The 23,540-nt window shown below is 42.0% G+C and overlaps 1 protein-coding gene across 1 annotated transcript in view; it reads right to left on the minus strand.

Moving 5' to 3' along the window:
* Positions 1 to 23,540, minus strand: part of PTPRE (protein tyrosine phosphatase receptor type E) — a 934,466-nt gene that overhangs the window by 592,636 nt on the left and 318,290 nt on the right. Inside the window, exon 3 of the mRNA XM_086922566.1 lies at positions 5,730 to 5,874. The gene's annotated coding sequence lies outside the window, so the exon portion shown is untranslated. The remainder of the gene's footprint in view (positions 1 to 5,729; positions 5,875 to 23,540) is intronic.

Raw genomic sequence — 23,540 nt, forward strand, 5'->3', positions numbered from 1 at the left:
GTCAGCTTTATGGTGGTCTTCTGCCAAACGCTTTACCTTCCACCTCCATTCATGCTAATCTAATTTTTGTCTTTGCAAATGTAACAGCCATTCCAATGGATAATGTGCAGTCTTTAAATAACCATGCACTACTACATCATGCTTTATTATTATATTTGCAACAGTGTACTATGAGCTACAGACTATACCTTTACTACTAAGAACGTGGCTTAATTGCTACACTTGTTCTTTGTGAAACACTTTGATTTTTCACAATCCCTATGACTATAGTGTTGTAAAGTAGATGGCAGCACCCCCACTCTGAAAATTGATCCAGTACTACTGTGCTTGGTTATCAGGATTCACCCATTTATTTAGTCCCATTTATATTGTTTTAAGGCTGGTTGAGCGTCTGATTTCCACTTCTGGGCCAGTAGGTCCTTTATCAAGAAGAGTGCCAGTACCTCATAAAGGTGGTACTTGACTCTGAATGTGCCCTGCGTTCTGCTACCCAGACTCAGGGCCTGTGCTCTGTGTAAAAGGTATATGGTAATGGGGTATAATTACAATTAATATGACAACCTACCTGTAAGCCCCAAGTATATGGTAGGGCATGTAGGTTTAGAGGCCTAGTAGATTTCAATGCACTTAAGTGTGCACTGCTGTGTAGTCTGCTTTCATTTTAAAGATTTAAAATTAAATGATATGCAAAGTCGAATTTGGAATTAAAAGATATTTTCAAAATCTTAAACTACCTTATTTTTACATAATGTCTCTCCTAGGTGCCCCAGGGGTAAGGTGCCTTGCAACTTTAAGCAGGGACATCATAAAATATGTTTTATATGCCCTGATGAGGGAAAAACTGCCACTTTTGTTTTTCCTCATATTAGCACATTGTCTCCTGAGGCTAACATGGGAATACTGTGGTAAAGTATAAACATTGACCGGAGCTGGCTAAAAATACACGTCAAAGTATCCAACAACTCGCCAAAGTTAGATTTACGATAACTATCACAGAAAAGAAGGTATAGAACTTTATTTTATGATGAATTGAGATTCAGTCTTCCAGCAGCCTCTCCTGATTGGCCAGCCTTTGGCAGGCTGAGCCAAACTGCTATGATTAGGTGTGAAGTGGCCTGCATAGAGACAAAGTACATCTGGTGTCATGAGGACTACAAGCTGCAGAGCAAAAGGTAGGGTTGGGTAGCCAAACTGGTCTTTAAGTAGGGAATGACAGACAAGATACAGGCTCAGCCCCACTTCCTGCACCACAGCCAGATAGGAGCCCCAGTAATAGGTTCAGCATAGAGGCTGGAAGGGGAGTGTTAGGAAAACTTATGCCAGTGGCTTGGCCTAACCTCCAGGAGAGAGTTTATCATTTTGGATTTTAAAGGAATAGTGCTTTCTGGAGCAGGAATATGCCACAATTTGGTAGAAGCTGTCATATTTCTAGGTGGCACCCTGTACCCCATTGGTCAGGGGTGCCCCCCTGCTTGTCACCTAGAAACACTAGATACATATAAGAGAGCTGTACAGCAACTCAGGTCCCTGCTGAAACTACAAGAAGAAGAAGGACTTCCCTGTTGGCTCCTTGGACTGCCCAAGAGAGGACTGCATTCATAAGGACTGCACCTGTGGCACACTTTGGTCTTCAGCTCAAAAAGGACTTTACCTGGATTTGAAGGTTGAAGGAGTGGACTATCTGAAAGAAACTGTTTAAAAGAGCTCCACCTGCATCACCTCCATCAAGAAGTACCCCGCTGGACAGCATCCAGGGACTATTAAGGATATGGGCAGGTGCATTGTGGGAGACGTATTCCCAACATCCCAAAGAGCAGCTCACAGGTTCTGGGACCCTAAATTAGTGTTGTGGACACTTTGGAACCCCAGAAGGACCTTCTGGAAGAAGAGCTATAAGTTTGGAGAATTTTTGTCACTGGCTCCATAAGTTGACCGTCCCGTCTTCGAACCGCATCCCGGCCTGGATTTCAGGTTCGTGCCACTGGAAGTTCCGGATCACAAGATTTCCAGGATTTCACTGAGGCCTCGAACTGAACCAAGCCGCCATCATCAACTCAAAACCCGGCCTGAATAGGGGACTTGCTCGACGTCAAGAGAAAAAGCTCCAAAACGTGACTAAGTCAGAAGGTAAAAACTTGATCGGGCCCTACCGCTAAGTATATCCACCCACGCTCCATCACAGTTGGCCTGAAACATTGACTTTCCCCGTCAAGCTCGACCAGGTGTCCCAAAGTGGCGCTTTTGGCTTTTATAAATACAAATGGGACATGTTCATGCCCCGGCCAAATGCACAGCATTCCGCCGCCCTTGCGGCATTCAAAACTTCAACCATTTTACTCCAAATCTTCATTTTTAATCATTATTTATTTCTCCACTTTTACCAAGTTATTCATGTTCCATCTTAGAAATCCACGTCTGAAATATTTCAGCCTTTTTCAAGTTTCTTATATTTATTCTGTGCCCATCCGGACCTCTTCAATAAATATAATTAATGCCAGGCTCATCTCAAGCAGTGTTTATTCCATAAAAACCCAATGCATTTTGGGCGACCCAGCGCCCTTCTTCGGGGGGTCACTAAAAAATGATGATGGCTTTTAGGCACTAGAACGTGTTTATTCTATACAAATTCATATCCCCGGTTCCCTAAATTGGATTTTTGTCATTTTGGTGTCCTTTTAATCTTGCAAATATTTCACATTTTTTAAAATTGGTATTGGATTTTTACTATGTGTTGTGTCTTACTTGTTTAATGTATTGTGTTTTTAAATGCTTTACACACCTGTCTCCTAAGAAAAGCCTGCCTGCTCACAGCCAACTACTAAGGGTTGAGCACTGGAATAATTTATTGAAACCTGAACTGGGCCTTACATTGTGATTGTGGCCTAATTACTAGTGGTAGGTACCTACTGACCCCTACTAATAAACCACCTTCCAACAGACTGTGAACTGTAAAATGTGCCCACTCTCACCCAGCATCTCTCCTCTCTGGAATGCTCACGGCTGCTACTACAGATTTCTTTGTCACAGCCACCAACTCCCTTAAAGCCTTCTAAACACAAAGGTATACTACTTTTAAACTTACTACGCCACTGCTAGATCTCTGCTACCACTACAACTACTTTGTGTGATACCTATCAGTGCAGTTTACGTTTGAAAATGTATATTTTAGAAAATAGAATATGTGTCATCACCAGTTGTATTGATAAATTGGCTCCTGTGACATTTAATGTGATTCAAACTATCCTTAGTTGGTCTTACTTTTCAGAGAATGAATTCAAAAAAGAAATCTCGATACACTTAAAGGTCGGTGAGAGTGTGAAATGAGCAGCAGGAGGTCACATCAACACTGGGCCAGGGATTTTTAGCCCAACATTTACAAAAAGCCAGACAATGAAGTGGCTTTTCAAGAAAAGCAATAATTCTATAAAGAGCTTATAATGTTATCAACAGGTGCCTATATAAATGAAGTGTACAACAGATGACCTAGTTAGAAAGGCAGCAGGACAAACATCAATGTTTTTTTGTTAACTTGCTCCCTGCCAGATCACAGACACTACTCTTGGAGCCACAGTGCCCAGGGTATCCATGTGATGCTCTGTTCAAAAGAATATCCCATCGAATTGTACCCAAAGAGATTTTCCATTGTAACTGTGGCTGTTCTGGAAATATATTCAAAGGATTGAGACATTTTGATGGCAGCTCTATTGTACAGAAAGCAGAGGCATTCCACTGCAATTTTGAAAAATAATATAACACCGGAGCGCGGTGGCCCTTTCGCAACGAAGGACTCTGGGTACTGAATGACATGTATTCTGGCCGATTGCCCTTTGAACATTGATTTTAAGTCACAATTAACACTGAGTATGTACAGAAATATCACTCCCAGGATTAAATAATTTTGCATAACTGCAGATGAGCATTCCCTTCGGGTCTGCAGTTGAGTGATTGAACGGTTGTATAACACATATCAAGATAATAATCTACCCAGATCGAAGTGTACATTTCAAGACAGGAAGAATTGATGACAGGTAAATCATACAGTGACAAAGGTGCCCTTCAGACCTGTATGAGTCAACTTAAGACTAACTGTACTGATTGACGGCCTTGGTGAGCATCCCCTAAAGGCTATGCATCTCCGGAATGCATATAGCACATGGCCTAATCGTCAGGAGGAATTTACTAGGTTTTATTTTCCCACATTACCAATCTATGGGGATTCTTTTGGGGGTAATGGTGAAGTGGTATGACTGTACTGTGCAAAGTGTGTAGTAACATCGATCACCATTCTGAGGGGCTTTCCAAGCTCAAGGAAATTAGGAATATTTGCACTTTTAGCTCCACCTGGACAGGTATCCTATTAATCAATCTTGATACTCCATCAGGTTCTGTCAAAACTGGAGTGTTTGCGCTCCCATCTACCATGCACAGAGCCTTGTACTTTGTCAATTTGAATGGTTCTCCTGGGAGGTGGCCTTTGTTGAGCTGGAGGGTGTACTTCTTATTTAACCCATGTCCTGGAGAGATTCACTCTTTAAAAACTGTCAGGTGGAGGTGGAAACTTGTATCTGCACCACACCGGCTCGAGAGCAGAAATGTCTTCCTTCAGTGCATTTATTGTGGATGTCTGAGTGTAGGTTAAGCGTCATAGAACTAATAAGCAGGTTCTGCTGCTCAGTGGCGTAATGAAACTGGAGCGACCCCCTGCAAAGCACATGGAAGGCCCCCAGGGCCCAGTCAGAATCTCTCAGGTTAGATGCCCGCTGCCTGTGCACAGTGCCGGAGGGGGCCCGCTGGAGCCTGGGGCCCCTGCACCGCAGGGGCTGCAGGATCTAATGTTACACCAGTGTTGCTGCTCATATAGCCCATGGGCCACCAGACTGAATTTAAATCTTCACAATTTTTTTAACTAGCATTTGTGTCAGAGGATGAGCTTTGTCACCAAACGTGTCAAAAAGAAATATGGAGAAAGAATTAAGGGGCATATTATCAAGAAACGGCGTTAAAATTATCGCCGAATTAGCGGCAGGAAACTGCTGCTAAAGCGGCTATAATGGGCTTGATAATATGCCCTTGTGAATTCCCATAGAAGCCCATGTTCTGGTGTGAACATGGGCTTCTATTGGAATTCTCAAGGGCATATTTTCAAGCCTACTATAGCCGCTTTAGCTGGAGTTTCCTGCCGCGAAAGGGGCGATAATTTTAATGCCGTTCTTGATAATATGCCCCTAAATGCGAGATAAAGGTCTTCAAATCAGCACTAGATCATTATGAATCAATGCTCTATAAGAAAAAAGGAGACAGGAGGAAGGGGATATTACAGCAAGGATTCACATGACCACACGCACCATGCAGGTGGGTATTGCAATGCACAGGTGAGATACTAATTATCAGAATATGTACAGTTGTAACATTTGCAAAAAGCTATTTCCGCAACAATCAGAGACTAATTTGATATTTGATCAACAGATTCCTGTTCTGCATAACGTTCTACTAACAGGATACCAGCATGAATACAAGGACCCCATGCTTTGAAAAAGGACCCTGTCGGATGGCAGCAGGTAGGTCCTTTAGGGAAATTAAAGTTCTAAAAGGGGTGAATAGTGATGTAATCAAATTAGCAGATGGAATATATATCTTGAAAAAGCATAAAAATACCCAGTGTTGACACAATAGTTTCAAGATCTCTTTTTGTTTTTTTTTTCAGATTCAAACAGGATGATTAGGCTTACCTGCATGTTATGTGTAGCTCTCTAGTCTGAACTGCTCCAATGTGGCAACCCACTCATCGGATATTGAGCCACAAACCCTCCTGTGAGAACTGTAGAGACATTAGGAGGCTTTAAATAACTTCATCTTAGCTGTCAGCCACGGCACCTGCAAAAATGAAACCAAATGTGAATAAATGGCAACCTTCATCACAACAGTAAGTATAGTCAATAAAAGGAGAAGCCACTGCCTCCAGAACCTAATATGAAAAGTATACCTGCTTCCAAAAGTCTCTGGCTGAATGTATACTTTATTTTACATGACTGGAATGGGACTTCACATGTTCTTCCCAATTTTTCTTAGTTCAGCCAGCTCTGGTCAAGTACCAGCCCCTCCAGGAGCAGCCTGCCTAGCTGCTCAGCCCATCTCTAACTGCCAACTCTCATAAACTCAGGCACCCAGGTATTCCACGCATCACAGGCACACCACCATTTCAAATAACCAACTCACACTCTGGCTGAGCAGCTGGAAAGACCTAGGCTTATTTACATGTAAATACAATATAGAGGATATAACAGTGTACAGCCTTTGAATCTGTTGAATGTACATTTATAAATATTTCCCAAAAAAATGTTTGGTATCCATGGAAATTAATTAGAGCAGGATCTATAAATCCTCTCTAGTCTCACCAAAAAGGGATAGAAGAGGCCAAGGCGTCAGAGGGATGGCTTAGCACATTCTATCCCAGATCATAAAAAGAAACTGTGAGGTTAAGTTTAGGGGCCAGATTTACTACGTTTTGACGCAATACAGCGCAGCAACCAAACATGCTGCGCTTCATTGCATCAAACAATAAGAGAAAACCAGCTCTATTTATACTAAATTATGGCGCAGTTTATACTTCCCTCAGTGCAGTTTAGGATGCCATGCGCCCACTCATGCACTCATGCGCCATAGTGGAAGTGTGTGTGTGTTCTGTCAAGTATAGGCACTGTAGTGAAACCAATCTTTAATATTTTCTCCACTTTGTATGTGTGTTGTAGAGTACAGCAAAAATGCAAAGGAAGAACATTGGTTCAAATCCCTGTCTAACAATATTGGTATAACTAGAAATGTGTATCGAAACCAAGCAGTGGTTGCATAGGAATGCCTGTACACCACTGATGATATGCCCCCTTGCTGCAAAGTTGCAAAGTAGCAAACAGCGCACAGCCTTACTTTGTGTTACTTTGGGCAAAAATTCTAATGTAAATCTCACAACACTTTGCACCAGGTTTGTGTCACTTTGGGCCAAGGGCGGCTCCTATGTTATGGCAGAGGAGCACCATCAAACACCCCCCCCCCCCCCCCCCCACCCCACCTGTTGAAAGCCAGTAGAGGCAAAGGACAAAAATCAAATGATAATAAGACATTTTAATTATCATTTTATTTTTAGCCCTGCAGACTGCGAGCTGAGTGAGAGGCGTGACCTCCCATCCTGACGGTGCAGAACCAGGGAGGAGAGGGGAGTGGTGGAGACTGCCAAGCGCTCATGAAAGTTTGGCCGGCCCTTTGGGGCAGGCAAAACCGGCATGCGCAATAAACCTTTCTCCACCGAGCTGTCTTGTACAGCTGGGTGAGAGAACCAACAGAGGCTCCCAGTCTATGTCTGAGCACCGAACCGAGATGGGGAAGTCCAATCCCAGCACTGCTCACATGCTGAGAATAGCATTCTCAGTATATGAGCAGCGCTGGGATTGGGAGCTGGGAGCATGCAAAGTGTGCAGCAGGGTCCTGACTAGGACGCGAGGATCGGGAGCGAGGTGACGGCCGTTAGAGCAGGTAAGTTTTATTGCCTTTTTTTTTTTTTTTTCTTAGTTCCCCCTACCTCTGCCTCACCACTTCGCAGTATGCTACTGCTTTGGGCAAAAAATGTGGGCTGCAGTGTTATACCCGATAATGCATGTGAACTCAGAGAAAGAGCGTATTTTACCCAATTAGTGTTATTTTATCCAGAGGGGCGTGGCTTGAACGCAGCACAAGATGGTGGCTTGACTGCGGAGCTCCGTCAGCCGATCTCCAAAACCGGATCGTTTTATTCGGCTACATCGGCTGCAGGCTCCCTACGGCGCTGCTATAACTGTGGGAACATGAGGTGAGCTCAGGTAGCTGCTCTATCACCCCCTACATCGCCATTCTGCACAGAATTTTACCGCAAATCGGCCGGTTTTGATCGCAGCCGCCATTTTGTTTTCACCCTCATCGCGCTATTGCCGATTTTTGCCAGCGTAATGCACCAGAATACGTTTTTATGGCTACAATATTGCTAGTGTCTTCATACTCTTCATGGAACTTTTACTTTTGATGTTGCCTGATATTTTCAGTGAACTGTGCCTCTATTCATGATTTTCAGTGCCGCCATTTTGTCAATGGAGAAGGAAAAGAACTCTCACTCTTCATGTTGTCCTTTATATGGATTTATAATGCACATTTGATGTTTTTATGTCTTCAACCTATTTTGGTCATTCTTATTGTCTACTATATCTCAGGTTCTGGATGTTTTTAAGAGGCTTGTTGCTTTCTTATTAGCTTTCCACGTCCTATATGGGGAAACTGCGCAACCTTAAACTTTCTGCCTCTGTCCAGTCTCGCACCTGTTCAGACTCCGACTCAATTCCCCCAGACATGGAAGAAAGGGCGTCACAGAAGCCTGATTTGACGCCTGGGGCAATTCCAAAAACGCAGTCTTCAATTAAACGACTACAACCTGTGTCAACAAAGCGGCTGAAGAAAGACCCTCTGTCCCCAAGTGTTTCCGCAAATTCTGTTTCCGCAAATTCTGCTTCCATGGACCTTATTCTGGAGGAGATTCGTGCGCTGAAACCATTTATGACTGAAACCACAAAAACTTTACAATTTTTTACATGATAAACGGAATCTCTTCAATCTTCGTGTTCTCGAATTACAACTCTGGAAAAGGACATTTCACTCCTCAAGAGGCAGGCGGAAGATTTGGAAAATCGAAACCACAGAAATAATCTCTGAATTTATGGAATTCCGGAACACACAGAAGGTTCAAACCCAACCGAGTTTTTCAATCTTTTTTTGCTAAAAATCCTGGACCTTCCTACTTCTTCTGTTTTCGACATTCAACGAGCACATAGACTGGGCCCAAACATTTCTTCTAAACCTCGAAGCGTCATCATGTTGTTCCTACAGTATACTGACCTCCTCCAGGTTCTATCTGCAGGTAAATCTAAAAAACAGATTGTTTGGGAAGGTCATCACCTGTATTTATCTCAAGCTGTGGCTAAGGTAACAGCGGGTCGACGCAAGAAGTTTTTGGATATGCGCCCACAGTTGCGTGTTCTTAATGCAAGATTTGGCCTACTTCATCCCTGCCTTTTCAAGGTTACCTATAAAGACAAGACCACGACCTTTGAGGACCCTTCTGCTTTGCAAGAATTTCTTCAATGACAAGCAGCTGATGTCATGGACACTTCAAGAGTTGTTTAACTGTTATCCTTAATTATTGCTTCCTCAACTGTTTTTTGTCGCATTTCCTTCCTTACGTGTTCACTCTTTTGTGCTTTTGTACTCATGTCTACGCCCTTGTAATGATACTTCATAGACAAGCTTTGTTCTCTTGATAATTCTGTGTTTCTTTTAATTTTTCTTCACAGGTGTACTCTTTTCCTCTTCTCCCCGATGTGGCTCATAAGTCATGTATTATGCTGTGTTACTTCTGATGTTCGATGACGTTTGTTCTCGTTGTATATGTCGTCATCTTCTGGCGTCGTCGTCCCCGTCCTTCGTTCTGTGTCTGTAGGTATGTTTTTAATTGTTTCTTTTTGTTCTGTACTGTCTACTGTTTCTCAATTTCTTACTTTCCTCTTCACTTTCTCTTTTTCATTTTCTCTTCTTCTTCTTTCGGCTTTGCTCACTTTTACCACTTTTCTTTTTTCTACGCCTTTGCTCTTACCTTTTCTGCTCCTATTTGTTCTTAACACTTTTCTCTTTCTTCACCCCGTAATTTTTCCTTATATTATTTCTTTGTTTCAAATTCCGGGTTGTTACATGGAACGTTAAAGGTTTAAATAACACTATTAAAAGGCAGCTGGTTTTATCCCATTTAGCTCGGCTTAAAGCTGATGTGGCCCTTCTCCAAGAGTCAAACCTCTCAGAATCTGAAGCCTTAAAACTCAAGCAATACTGGGTAGGCCATGTCTTCCATTCACCTGCTATAGGTAAGAAAAATGGTGGTGTAATACTATGTCATAAAAAGTTAAATGTTTCTATTGTTTCCCAAGAATGCGATGTTGATGGTCGGTGGGTGCTTATTAAGTTAAATATAGATAAGATTCCTGTAGTTGTTTTTAATGTTTACACACCTACTGGTATTGATAAATTGTTTTGGCCTGCTATTTCAGAAAAGTCGGTTACAATTACTGATGATTATATTATTTTTGGCGGGGATTGCAACCAAATTTTAGATCCTATTTTAGATAGAAATTCCAAAGTTAAATTCTCAACCTCCTAAATGTATTCTCAACTTACTACTGCTATTTGTAACAATGCACTAGTTGACATTTGGAGACTTTGTAACCCTGACCTTAGAGAATATAGTTTTTATTCCCTCTCCCATCATTCACAATCCCGTATTGATTATCTTTTTCTCAGCAAATCCCTAGCTCAACTTACTCTTCATTCGGTCATTGGATCTATTTTGATTTCTGACCACGCACCTGTTTTTGTTGATATTGACCTCATCCCCTTTTTCCCTCATCCTGGATGATGGAGGTTTAATAACTCTCTTCTTCTTGACCCTTCTTTCTGTTCTAAATTTAATACTTTTACAACTGAATTTTTTTAATTCAATCACACGCCTGAATCTTCTTTTGTGATGGTGTGGGATTCTTTTAAAGCGACTGCTAGAGGTTTTATTATTAATTTTGTTTCTCAAAAGAAAAAGCAGTTAGAAATCCAATCCACTCAACTTTTGAATAAAATCAAAAAGCTTGAATATATATATTATCAATCTAATGCTGAATCCTCTCTTCAAGATCTCATTGACGCTAAATTTGCTTTTAATAAATCTACCACGGCCGCTGCTTCAAATTCTTTATTGAAATGTAATTCTCGTTATTATGGCTGTCAAAATAAAATGGAGAAATTATTAGCCAATTACCTTAAAATACGGAAAGAAAGAACGAAAATGTAATCTATTAAAAGCCCTGCTGGTATATCTTTGTTTAAGGATAAAGATATTCTAAACAAATTTGTTTCCTTCTATAAAACTCTTTATACTCCTGAAACCTGCACTGACTCGGCTGATCTTCTTTCCTATTTTCAAAACATTCCTTCACCTCCTTCTGCTCATGTAGATTTTCGTTCCCTGGATTCTAATATCTCTATTGCAGAAATCTCACATGCCGTCTCACTGTTAAGACATGGCAAGGCTCCTGGCCCCGATGGCTTTACTATTAAATTTTATAGTCACTTTGCTTCTCTTCTTTTACCAAAACTACTAATGTTATTTCAATCCTTTTCTGATTCAGGCTCATCTCGCGGGACCTTTCAAGAAGCTTTGATTTGTTTGATTCCTAGGGAAGATAAGGATCATACTTTAATCAAAAATTATCAACCTATCTCATTAGTAAACACCGACAATAACATTTTTGCCAAACTTCTCGCCCTTAGAATGGATCCTCTATTGCCAGATTTAATTGGCCCAGAACAGTCAGGTATCGTTAAAGGCCGTCTTCCATCAGATAATTCACGTGTCTTTTTCAATATCTTAAGTAAGGCTCCTTCGTTGTCCCACCCTTTGGCTGCCATCTCCTTAGATGCTGAGAAGGCTTTTGATAGGATAGGTTGGGACTTTATGTTTCATGCTCTCAAATGGGCAGGCTTTCCACCTAAGTTTTTCTCTTTTATTTCTTTACTTTATTCGAGTCCTCAGGCATCAATTTTTGCAAATGGTATGGTTTCGGATTATTTTCCTTTACAAAGAGGTGTTAGGCAAGTGTGCCCGTTATCCCCTTTATTGTTTGTTTTAGCTTTGGAACCCTTTCTCGCTAAAATTAGGCAAGATGATAACATTTCTGGTTTTCAGTTTGGTTCTCATCAAGTTAAACTCTCGGTCTATGCTGATGACATTCTTTTGTATTGCTCTGATCCCCCATCTACTCTTCCTTTCTTTCTACAACAGGTCTCCTCCTTTTCCAAGGTTTCTGGATATCGTCTTTATGTCGATAAATGTGACATTTTACCCTTAAACTCTCTTTGTCAAAAACACCTTTTTGAGCATTCTGCTTTTTCTTGGCAACTTTCAACGATCAAGTACTTAGGAATTTGTTTGCCCCTCTTTTATCTGATACCCTTGAACATATTTCTAAAAAATTGAATGCCGCCATTACACGTTGGAATCCTCTTTTCCTTTCTTGGTGGGGTTGTCTCGACTCTATTAAAATGATGCTGGCTCCTCTTATATTATATACTATTTCCATGATCCCTATTCATATTTGTACTCATTATTTTCAGAAAATTGATTCTATTTTACTCAAATTTCTATTGAAAGGTAAGGGCTCTCGTATTGCTATCGCTACTTTGAAGAAAGATAAATCCAATGGAGGACTTAAATTTCCAGATTTTAAAAGACTTATCATAGAGCCTTCTCATTGAAACAGGCAACACAATGGCTTTCTTCTGACCTTCCTTTTTATCCCCCCCTCTGGCTTAAACTAGAATCTTCCCTTATTACTCCTTTTGAATTTGTGAAATATTATCCTTTAAGTCTAACATGGCTTCCCTTCGTAACCCCATTATCTCTCACTCTCGAAAACTTCTTATTCCTTATCTGTCCCCCTCTTACCCACCTATTCATTCTACTCATTTGCAACCTATTTGGAATAATAAACACCTTAAAATTCGGAATCGTTCCATTTTCTGGAAGTCTTGGTACTCTCATGGTTTGAAATGGATCTCCCAACTCATCTCTCTTAATCAACCTCCTCTTTCCTTGAACTTCAAACACAATTTTCGTTACCTTCCTCTTCTTGTTCACAATATATATTCCCTTTCCCCTATTCTTACACAGTATCTTCAATCGCTACCTAACGCCAATGATATTCCTACTTCATTTAATCCTATATCTTCTGCACTGGACCACTCCCCAACTGCCTCTTTTCTCTATAAGTCATTTCACTATGTAGTGGATAGAGTTAAATCCAAAGTTGAGTTGGCCTAGGAAAAAGATTTTTCACAGGATTGGTCAATCCCCTTATGGGATAAAAGTTGGACGAAAATTCATAAAACCTCTAGAGCTGCTAACACCACTCAAACCCTATTTTTCATTTATAATCGTATTTTATTTACCCCACTTATCTTATCGACCTTTTCATCAGATACTCCTTCCACTTGTTGGTCTTGCTCATGCCCCTCTGCTGATTTAAAACATATGTTGTTTGAATGCCGACCCATTTCTCAGTTTTGGAAGCTGGTTTGGACTCAAATCCCCCCAAATTTTTTAATTTCAATTCCCACTTCTCCTTTACCAACATTTTTCTAAATTCCCTTTCTCGTAATTACCCTCAATCCACACATCACTACACGCTATTAGACCTCTTAATAGCTATTGCTTTTCATCTCATTACATTCAATTGGAAACAGGCCAATGATGTCCCTTTTCGTGCTTTGTGGAATGTGGTCTGTTTTCACCATCGACTTGACACTAACTTTGTCTTTCCCATTTCCCTAGCAATCAAATGAGATCTTCTATGGCTCCCTCTAACCAATTATTTTTCCTTGGTCGCTTCCTCCACATCTTCTTCCCAAATTGAAACTGATGAGTTCAAAAACCACAGTGATCCCTTCCCAATGCCTTTTATTAATTCCATTAATTGTTTTATTTAGTATTTGATTTCTGTTGTTATGCTTACAATGTTTACTCTCTTTGTATTAATTGATTGACTTTGCCTTGTGATTTTTCTTGCTGCTTAACGATAATTTTATTTTGATCCCTTTTCAATGCGATTTTTCATACTGTTGTAACTTATGATTGTTTCTTCATTTTCTGTATTTCTGTTTTTGCTTCTTTATATTTTAATAAACTCAAACTTTAAAAAAAATAGTTATTTTATCCATTTAGACTACATTTTCTTTCTAGAGAGAAATGAATGAAATATAATTCTTGGTGACAAGCCTCCGATCTGGAGTATTAAAAGGGGCACGGGGACCTTATCTGGAGAATTATGAAGGGCATAGGGTCAGCATAGTTTGTGTGCTTATTAAAATGTATTAAGATATTATCTTACAGGAAACAAATGTGATAAAGGATGGGCAGGATTTAACATTTTTAGATACGCAATGAAATCATCAAGAGGAAACTATTGTGATTTGGTTATCTACCCTGCCAATGTTATTTAGAGCAGTATATATTAAACTTCCTACCTGCTATGCTGAAAAATACGTGCACCCATTTCATTGATTCTAATGTGCAACATGCCACTAAAGTAGAGGACCACTTCAACCTCATTCATACTCATTTACCAACAGATATTTGCAACGTGTTGGAGGACTTCTATGGCAAATTAGTTTCTAAAAGAAAAGAAATGTTTTGTCTTTGCTGAACCATATTAAGGATAGAGCGCTTTAGCCCAGTGATGTGTGTCCCCAATGCTGTCTGCACGCGAAAGAGCACAGACTGCCAGGCTAGACCATCATGGGAAGGCAAATGAGTTAGACGGTCGGGTCTCATATGCATGGGATGCTGCCAGGGAAACCAGGCTCTTCCTCACCTCAATATCTTGGCTGCATATATCAACATATGCCAAGTTTTTATAGTCAAGTCAGTGGAGTCAGTATTGTGAGGGCATACATCTCCCACATTTAGATGAGCTTCTGGGTGGTCAAATGTGAGTTGTGTATGCCGAGGTACTGGCTGGTCTCCCTAGCAACCACTGGATTGTGGAGGGTAAGAGTAACTGATCCGCTCCCTGGATCTTACAAAAGAGGCCGCCTGCACAGGTGAGCGAGTGTCAGCACCCTCTGCCTATAGGAGGGATTTGCGTCTTGCCTTATGGAGCACCAGTCTGAAGTGGCCAGGCATATGGGAAAAAGACAACTCATTTTCCAACCTGCATGCATTCCTCTTCAGCAATTAAAAAATGCCATTGACTCAGACTACAGAGGCAACATACGGATGCTGTGCCCAAAATTAGGCTGACATCCTTTAAAGAATTTTCATCTGAGAACTTGGTTGACATTTGGGAACTACTGAAGGCCAATCACTAAGTGAAGTAGTGTGGCTCACTGGTTAGAGGCGGCAGACCCGAGAGCAGAGGACGGCCCGGGACCAGGGTTCGATTCCCGGCGCGGCAGGTTTCTGGACCAGGGTCAGCGGACTCGATAATTCTCTCGCCTCGGTGCCCACTCTGATCAGCGTTCACACTCAGCAACTCTGGGCATTAGCTTGCCTCATCTTCACTAATGGCCCCACCAGACTGCTGGGGATGCCTGGTCTCACCCTGGAGATACCCATTAAGGGACCATCTCTCAGGGAAGCCAGGAAGGGTTTCGCAGCGGTCGAAGCACCTTGGGACCCTCAGGGTAAGTAGTGCGCTATATAAATGCCTATACATACATACATACATGTCATATAATGCACAGCAGTACTCCACACGTCTTTGCATTCGGGACTTGACAGCTGGTACTATATGTGTGGAGATGTTTTTATAGACATTGAGTCATCTCACATTGCATTCACATATGATTGACCTCAATCAGTCGATTTGTGTTTCATCAGGTTTTTTAAAGGCCTTCTTCTTCTTACTTCTTGTTTCTCCTAATGTTGTTCTGTGTAACATTTGTTTCAGTTTATTGATGGTCCCGTTGTCAGTCAGATGGCAGCAATTTAAAGAGTCTCTGTTATGTTTTGGGTTCACTCATTTATTTTGTGTTGTGTGAACTAAATTGGGTCTTGTTAGGTTGCACACCGCAAAATGAATGGTGTTCTGGTGTCGATAGCCTTAGATCAGAGTAAGGGAGTTTGTTAAGGAACCCACGAATTAGAAAAATAATATGGTTTTGAGGCCTTCAGGGAAGTGGATATGTCTTTATGGCGTGCGCAGGTTCTCAGTGTGTTTTCGTAGTTGGGCTCCAAGGAAGGCAGACCCCAGTCTTTGCAAGCTTTATTGCTGACCATTCATTAATGTGATGGATGGCAGGTCCCATGGGCAATTAGAGCTGTAACCAGTGAATGTGCTGAATGTGTGTATTTGATCTGCCTCTGAGGATTCTCAGTGAGAGATTTAACCTAGAATCCCTGACAGGCAGCCAGTGAATAGTCCTCACTGCCCAGCGTATCATGCTGAGCGACAAAAACTAGTCAGTCTGCCTTTACATGACTTTGATCAAATAAAGTATTGCACTAAATGTATTGTGGCTGTGGGCGACCTCCCAACTCATTGTCATTTATCAGTCCAGGTGTTTGAGTGTCTCTGTGTAGATTACGGAGTCTATCATTAGAGACATTTATTAGGGAGTCACCGTTATAACTCATTTTCTATGTATTTTAAAACACAGTCTCAATTAAATGTCAAAAATGGAAGAAGTCAAAAGCCTATTGCCAAGTGTGATTCGGAGGTAACTGGTATGCAAATACTTTACTACTGAGCGTCTGCTCTACTCTCTCACACGGGCACAATGAAAGAATATGGCAGAGCTGTCGAAGGAGAGGGTGTAGCCTAACGGCTAGGGCGGGCGACTTCGGTACAGGGGAAACGGGGTTTGAATCTCGGCAGTGACGTTCAACATCCTGTGGTTCTGGGCAAATGACTTAATCTACCTCTGCCTAGCAAAAATACATTTGTCCGCCTGTAATGCAACTGAGGCTGCTCAAGTAAAATGCTCCGATACCTTCGGGTGTAGTTCACCTATGTAAAAATTCCCCCAAAAACGACGCAAACTATCAGTACAGTGGTTAACTGTGGACATTTCAGCTTTTTCATTCATCGTATAACAATAATCCTTATTTCCGTGATAAATCTGTGGTTGCAGCATGATGACTGCTGAGTGCATAGTATTTATTTTTGTGCTCATTAAAGGTCTTTTTATGTAAAACCCGCGGGCCCTCTAGGCTCATGGTGGCCCTGGGCAGAGTGCGTAGGTAGGGGGCCCCGGAAGAGGGGTTCCAGGCAGGGCAGAGCGCGGAGGTCAGTGAAGAGGGGGGTCAGGGTGTTTGGAAGTGGAACGGAGCCGGAGGCCGCCAAATTCCTGCCAGGGGCCCCCACGCGAATATGTGTTCATCCTCAGAGGAATATTATATTAAGGATATATATTGGTGTGGTGGCCCCTGGGGTTTGGTGGCCTTGTGCAGGTGCACAGCTTGCACATGCCTAAGGCCGCCCCTGATAAAACAACACTGGCTGGACAGAAATTCCTGAAATGTATTTTGTTGTATTTGTTGCATTTCTGAGTTCTAAGGGGCAGATTTATGAAGGCCTTGCGCCGCCGGTGCGTCATTTTTAACGTGGGAAAAAGTGATGCACCGGCGGCGCAAGGCCTTCATAAATCTGCCCCTAAGTCTTTAGTCCACCATACCTCACCAGAGTAAACTTTGGACTGCTCTGTTTCACTACACCGAGAATTAAATGCTAAAAAGGGGTGCTTCATTCCCAGTTTGAGGTTCTGCCATGCAGGGGACCAGGACATCAGAGGCAAAGGTCGCAGTTTTTACAGTTGCTTGCCTTGGTCCTCGTTCACAGGCCTGGAGACAAAGCTCTCCTCAACTGCCTCTTTTTCACCTCCCTCACTCCAATGAAAGGCATCACACTTGCTGTGGCACATGTAATAACTCTCATGATGAAGTTCAACCACATCACCCCAACACTGAAGGAACTACAATGGATCCCTGCCCGAACCCGCATCATCATTAAGGCAAGTTACGTCATGGACAAGGCCATCAGAAATGGCACCACTGAATACCCGACAGCTCTTTCCTTGCATCACTTCCTTCATTGTTAGTTATTGGCTTCTCAGATGAAACTCTACATTTACCATGGCTACTCTTTTTATTAGCCTATTTATTTTAATGAGCAATGTAAAAATTGTATACTTCTGGAATAAATCTTGTCCATTTATTTAGCATTGTCTTTGAAATGTATTGTACTGAAAGGCAACAAATATGTACGCAGTATTAGAATGTACTTTCATACTAGTTTCCTATACGTTTTGCCACACAATAAATGTACCACAATTTTGAAAAAGATGGTGATACATTATTTTAAAAAAAATCTCTGACAGAAAACCTTTTGAGAAACAATGCAGCCTTTTAGTGATAGTGATAGCTGTGTATTTAGGAATTTAATTGTAAGTGTAATCAAGCCCTGCGCAGAGTTTTGGATTTCCCAGTTACAGAATTTAGCAAAACAGCTGCATGCATTTATAGAGCTACATGACAGCATAGATCGGATAAGAATAAACAGTTATATTGTTTAACAAAAAAAGGTGGTGACAAAGATTGGATTGAAGTAGCCAGGGCAAAGGCTATGATGGGGGCAGGCTGCGTGATGAAAGATACTCGGTGAAAACTACAGATAAAGAAATGTCCGAAGTACCTGCCGACAGAGATACTTGTGGAAGAATATTGGGTTCGATGTAGGTAGCATTGTACATGTGGCAAACAAACCCATTGGAACGTTTGCGACCGGTAAAGTATATTTTGCCATGTACAGAGGGCAAAATGCGACTCAGTAACTTGTTACCGAATAGCATTTTGATTTTGCGATTCGGTATTAGGAAGGGGTGTGTTTAGGGCGTCCCTTCCTTATACCAAATGGCACTGGTATGTATGAATGTTTTGTGATCAGAAATATGGTCGCAAAACATTGGCAGTTACCATCAACTTCAAGTTAGTGGTAACCCATTCGCAAACGGAAAGGGGTCCCAAGGAACCACAGAAGTGCAGCGATTCGGTCTATTTAAGACAACTTCCAATTGGGTCATCTCCTATGATTATGGTCTCTGAAAAAATGGAATCCTGGGATATATAGTTTACAATCACTCGTAATTACCACAGAACGGGCACTGACGAAGCTCCGGGGTAATTAAAACTAGCAAGTTGTTGGGCACAGTATTCAAATATAATATGAGGAATCCTGAGATATATGATGTAAAATTCACTGTAATCACAACTCAATAAACAGTGCTGCAACTTCAAATTAACCTATAAACTCCACATTAACCTGGTAAGTTTTTGATCTCAGACATTCCGTTGAGTCAATTAGACACAGTATTAAAATATAGCATCAGGTAAGCCACTTGTCGATTCAGTTTTGCGTCAATATCACCTCTTCTAGGGTCCGGATTTAATATTGCTAATACCGTCCATCGCAAATCTGCTTCAGTGTGGTGGTTATCAATCCAAGGGGGGCAGTTAACACGTTGCACCCTATATGCGATTTGTGTTGAGTAATCCTTTGACAAATCTCTTAATTGGTTTTTCCAATATACAATTGTTCACAAGGACACTTACTGCATTTATGACATGTTTAGTCGTGCAATTTGAACATGTTTTATGGGTCCATTGAACATTATTGTGCTGAAACACCGTACCTTCTAAAGTCTGATGACAACACACACATGTGCCACATTCAAAATATCCTTCCAACTAATGTATAATGTATAATATTTCAGTTTTTGTGTATTGTAGGTCGCATTTGTTTGAGTATTCACCAGTTTGTATCCCCTGTTGTTTATTCATTCATGTTGGTGGGAGGAAAAACTTTTATGGTTGGTTGTGCATTGGTCCTTTTCTGTGTGTGATAAAAAATCAAAAGTATTTTTTATGATGTTCAAAAAATAAATGGTGATCACTTTTATACAATATAGTCGTCACAAAGGAATTTAGGTTGAAAAGGAGCAGTCAGTTTTGGCATTTTGTGTTTGTGCTACTTTGAAATGGTTGGCAATTCCTTTTCCCAACCATTTTGTGTCTGCAGCCTGTATCCTGAGCCACATGACTAGGTGAAGCTGGCCGTTGGTATTTGTGTATTGCTCGTAGACAGTGAAGCAAAGGGGAATGGGTGTTGACAGGATGGGACATCTCTAACTTGATAGGGTGCGAAGCTGCACCTACCACGTGTGCACATCACAAAGACTCTGCCTCAGTACACTCACAAAGGGTTTTACACTAGTCTGTTTTGCCCCTAGACAAGCTGAGGCCAGTTGTGGGCTTCAGCCCGCCTATAGGCTTAGCATTTGCTGGCTCCCATGGTGCTCCGTTATTCCTTCTCCTCATTGGTCCATGGCATGCATGTGTCATGCCTCTTACCGACTTAAGCGCTCTCTGAGCGCAATGACCAAGTATGTTATGTTATGTTATACAAAGGTTTTATATAGCGTGCGGCTACTCAGAAGAGTGTCCCGACGCTTTGAATTGCACACTAATCTCATAACACAACAGGGAAAGTAAACAAAAACAGAAGAAAAGGAAACCTAATAGGGCCCAAAACTAAGAGGTGAAAAGCCAGGTTTTAAGCCCCTTCCTGAAGGCCAACAAGTTAGGAGTGCTGCGCAGGGACACAGGCAGTTTGTTCCACAACTGAGGCGCTAGTAATTTAAAAGAGCGGCCACCGATGCGAGCTCTCTTCATGCGGGGCACTGCAGCAAGAGACAAGGCTTCAGACCTGAGCGACCTAGCAGGAAGGTAGAAGGACAGCCTTTTCTGAAGATATCTAGCTCCGGAGGCGTGCAAGGCTTTGTGTGCCAGGGTAAGAGTCTTAAAAATTATCCGCTTCCGGACAGGTAGCCAGTGCAAAGCCTCCAGGAGGCCTGAGGCTCTGGCACGGCGAGATAGTCCAAAGATGGCACGTGCCGCCGAATTCTGGACAACCTGTAACCGTTGGAGCAGGTATTCTGGCAGGCCGAGATAGAGGACGTTGGAATAGTCTATTCTCGAGCCTATAATCGCCTGCACCGTGATCTTCCTGTGTTCCTCCGATAGCAGGGGAAGGAACTTGCGAAGCATCCGGAGTAGGCCAAAGCAGGTGCCAGTGAGACCGATTACCTGCGAGCGTAGTGTGAGGCCATTGTCGATCTTAATCCCGAGGTTTTTAGCCACCTGGGACGAACTTGCTGGTGGAAACATGTTCTCAGGCCACCACACTTTCCAGTCCGGGTCCGAACTGCACCCAAAAAAGAGGACCTCGGATTTATCCGAGTTGCACTTGAGGCTGTTATGATGGAACCACTGAAACACAGCCTCAAGGCAACCCTGGATCCTACCTCCATCGAAGTCCGCACCCCTCTCACAGGTGAAGAGGAGCTGGGTGTCATCGGCGTAGGAAACGATCTGGGCCCCGAAGGACTCCGCCAGTGCCGCCAGAGGGGTCATGAAGATGTTAAAAAGAGTTGGGCTCAGAACAGAGCCCTGAGGAACTCCGACACCCAATGGCGACATCTCGGCGGAGCAACCAGAAGCCCAGACCGTTTGTCGACGGCCTGCCAGGAAAGATCGAAACCACTGGAGCACCGTCCCTCGAAGACCAATCTCTGAGAGTCTAGCAAGCAGACCCTCATGAGGGACGGTGTCAAAGGCCGCCGACAGATCTAACATCACCAGCATCGCTCTCCCACCCGAATCCAGCACCTCCTTTATCGCCTCCGAGACTTCCAGGAGAGCTGTTTCGGTGCTAAGATTGGCGCGGAAACCCGACTGGGTAGGGTGCAGTAGGTCGTGGGACTCCAGGTAATCGGCAAGCACCTTATGCACGTGCTTTTCAATGACCTTCGCAAAAGCCGTCAGGAGCGAGATAGGTCTGTAATTCGCTAACACCTCCACATCCAGACCAGGCTTTTTGAGCAGGGGAATAATCATTGCCTGCTTCCAGGACTGGGGAACCACACCCTGTGCAAGAGAACAGTTCAACAGGGGGTTCACGAGTGGATTAATGACAGCTGCCATTTAGCAAGTACTGCTAAACATACGCAGTGGGCATTTTAGAGCATTGTGTAGGGACTCCTAATTCCACTACACACAACACATTTCAACATCTCACAATTCCAGGCCACACAAATCTGCTACACACAATTCCATTCCACATCATTCTACTCCATGCCATGATTACAATCCAACCGATTCAACTCCACATATTTCCACTCCATAAAAAACACATAATTCTACTTCAGATAATACCACTCCATTAGACATAATTCCACTCCACTCCAAGCCACATAATTCTACTCCACACAACACAATACAACTCCAGAAAATTTCATTACACATAATGCCACTTGATGCTGCATAATTACACTTCACATATATGCACTCAGCTGCAAAACACAAAATTACATTCCACAAAATTCAACTGCGCACCATAACACACAATTACTATTCACATAATTCAGCTCTACACTATGCCACATAATTCCACACAATACCACACAATTCAACATCACACAATTTCACACCACTCAACATAATTCAAATCTACATAATACTACTCCATACCACATAATTCAACTCACATAAATCCACTCCACCCCACATAGCAACACTCCATATACATACACTCCACACCATGCCACATAATTCTCCTCAACATAAGTCGTATCAGCACCACAGAATTCCACACCACAAAATTCTACTCCACACAATTCCACTCCACACCACATAATTCCACTCCACAATAAATAATTCCACTACACACCACATACATCCAATCTACATCACAGAATACCACATCATGCCACATAATTCAACACCACAACACACAATTCCACCCCATGCTACACAATAGCACTCCATGGCACAACATCCCACTCAACATAATTCTACTACACTCTATACCACATAATTGCTTCCCCCATAATTTTTTATATAACTTCACTCAACGTCACACAATTCCACACCACACAGTTCCTCACCACACAGTTCCACTCCAACCCACATAATTCTACTCCACACCACATAATTGCAATCCTCACAATATAATTCAACATCATGACACATAATTGCACTCACTCCATGCCACTCCACACAATGGAAATCCACGTTAATCCACACCATACAACATAATTCCACTCCACAAAATAACATTCTGCGCCATGCCACATATTTACATTACACATATTTCAACTATATAACACATACATCCACTCCATAACACATGGCTAAAAGGCATTGACTATGCTAATAGCTCTCGGTTTGCTGAGACCTATTGGCTTTGCCCATGCGTGTTCCTCTTTGCCTTGAGGAAACGTTTCTAAAAATTTAGTAGATTCAAGAAGCAATTTGCTCGCGCTTATGGTGGAATGTAAAAAAATAATTTTACCCAGACCTAGTCATGATGCAAATTCCCATTTATCACATTTGCAGAAGTCATTATTCATGACTTAATGTAATTCTCTGAATTTTCAAGATAGAAGGAGAAGACAACTGAAAGAGGCAGATTTTTAAAACAGTGTATTTTGTCTTGTGTTGTTATAATCCATTCCCATTGTCAAAATCAATACAGTAAAAAGATAGAGACAAGCAGAGAGGGAGACGGTTTTATGACGGAACAAGGCAGGGAAATACTTTGCATAACCTTAACAATGCATTTTCTACCCAGCATTATTTTAGAACGCATATGCTTTTACAATGTGTGCCTTTACCACGTATTGTTTATATATATATTTATATATATAAACAATGTATGTGTGGGTGGAGAAACCCCACAACCTGAACTTACCTTAAATGCGTGATACAGGCATGCGTTGTAAAGGCATAAACGTTGTAAAATCATGCTTTGTAAAAAATGCAAAGTAAACTCACAACATGGTAAAAACCTTGTTGTAAAGGCTGTTTCCCATGG

Source organism: Lissotriton vulgaris, chromosome 5 (assembly GCF_964263255.1).
Source record: "Lissotriton vulgaris chromosome 5, aLisVul1.2, whole genome shotgun sequence".
NCBI lineage: Eukaryota > Metazoa > Chordata > Amphibia > Caudata > Salamandridae > Lissotriton > Lissotriton vulgaris.